This window comes from Odontesthes bonariensis, chromosome 22 (genome assembly GCF_027942865.1).
Source record: "Odontesthes bonariensis isolate fOdoBon6 chromosome 22, fOdoBon6.hap1, whole genome shotgun sequence".
Classification (NCBI taxonomy): Eukaryota; Metazoa; Chordata; class Actinopteri; order Atheriniformes; family Atherinopsidae; genus Odontesthes; species Odontesthes bonariensis.
In genome coordinates this window covers 10,264,867-10,266,736 of record NC_134527.1, presented here as the reverse complement: position 1 = coordinate 10,266,736, position 1,870 = coordinate 10,264,867, and the positions used below count along the sequence as shown (strand labels likewise).

General features: G+C 53.6%; 1 non-coding gene across 1 annotated transcript; it reads right to left on the bottom strand.

Annotated features, from left to right (window-relative positions):
* Nucleotides 1-1,465: 1,465 nt before the first annotated feature.
* Nucleotides 1,466-1,538, bottom strand: trnat-ggu (transfer RNA threonine (anticodon GGU)). Its single transcript has one exon. It is a non-coding gene; the product is annotated as a tRNA-Thr (tRNA).
* Between the last annotated feature and the right edge of the window lie 332 nt (nucleotides 1,539-1,870).

Genomic DNA, 1,870 nt, shown 5'->3' with positions numbered 1-1,870 from the left:
GCAGAAGCGTCACAACATTCGAGCAGCTGCCAGCAGTAAAGTTTAAAGCCCTGTCTAACGGGGCAGCAGCAGGGCGTGAGGCAGTGCCAAGGAGCATAGCTGAGCAGAGCACTGCAGAGCACACAGCGCAGAACCGGGCACAGCAGAGCAGGGCACGGGAGAACAGAGCAGAGCCGGCTACAGCAGGGCACTGCAGAGCAGGGCACTGCAGAGCACACAGCGCAGAACCGGGCACAGCACAGCGCAGAACCGGGCACAGCAGAGCAGGGCACGGGAGAACAGAGCAGAGCCGGCTACAGCAGGGCACTGCAGAGCACAGCGGAGCAGGGCACCGCAGGGCACTGCAGAGCAGAGCTGGGCACACAGCGCAGAACCGAGCACAGCAGAGCACGGGAGAACAGACCAGAGCCGGGCACAGCAGAGCAGAGCCGGACAGAGCAGGGTACAGCAGAGCACAGCAGGGCAGAGCAGGGCTCAGCAGAGCACACAGCGCAGAACCGGCACAGCAGAGCACAGCCGAGCAGGGCACAGCAGAGCACTGGAGACCAGAGCAGAGCACAGCAGAGCAGGGTACAGCAGAGGAGGGCAGGTATGTGAGCGCAGTCTCTCGCTGTGATGACTACTGCTGTGGTTATGTCCAGCTGTAACAGTTTATGCTGCTCCAGAACACGGCAGCTGTAATGCTGCATTGCAGCAGCCGTCGCTTTGCATCGAGCTGTTGCATGTCATGAACACTAAAACAAATGTGCTGCCGCCATAATCCTAACAGCGCCAACAGCGGCCCCAGTGACAGCCATTTCATCTCGAGGCTGCACTCACAATCGCAGCTAGCTGTTCGAGGAGCTCCTCTATACATTTGAATGCAGTGGTGTAGCTGTGTACATGTTGCCACGCTGAAGGATCTTTATGTGGTCTGCAACATATCCACATACCAAACGTATTGTGTCACGCACAGCCCTGACTTCCCTTGTGGGAAATGCAATGTGAAGACCGTTTGAGGTAATAAGAACATTTCCTCCAATTGTAAAGTTCTGCCTTCCAGACAGCAAGAGAAAATACGCCTGTATTTCTCACTTAATACGCACACAACTGTTTCACATCAGAGTCAACATCATAGTCAGTTCCATCGTTATCGATATTCCGGTCATCTTTTCTCTTCCTGGTCTGATTTAGTCAATATCATTACAAGTTAATATCTATCATAGTTGAGCTGCAACACTTATGAAACATGGCGTCACCAACATCTTTACATGCTGATCATGTGTTAACGCCTTACCCAACAGTTTGGTCATTTCTTGCTGGCTTTGGCTGCAACATCATTTCGTTAGACTAAGAAATAAATGGTCCTTGTTAGCAAGACATCATTTTTTGTGATCATTCAAAGAGGCACCACTGCGGATGCTGTGATGGTGGTAACAGAGCTGAACTTTGACTTTAGTGCAAACATCTGTTGATTATACTGCTACGCTCAACGTAGGGCTCGAAACCACGACCCTGAGATTACCAGTCTCGTGCTCTACCGACTGAGCTAGCCGGGCTGTTACCTGTACGGTGATCAGCTGGGGGAGCGGAGGGGGCCGGCTTAACGGAATGGAGGGACAGAGGGCGCTACTGCTAGGCGACGGCCTAGTATGAGGAAGCAAACAGGGAGACCAGGTGAGGCATGTTAAAACAACGGAGACAGAGTCCCGCATCTTACCCTGTGATGAGCCGGGGCGAGCTTCGGCGAGGGAAAACGCAGCCTGGAGAAGTTGAGAAGCCTGTTGATTCGGCTGCACCGAAGAAGTCGGAGGGGGCTGTGCGGATAGCTGCTGCGGCGGGCAGGAGGTGTGTGGAGAGAGCTGCGATGGATTGTTGCAATATATCCATG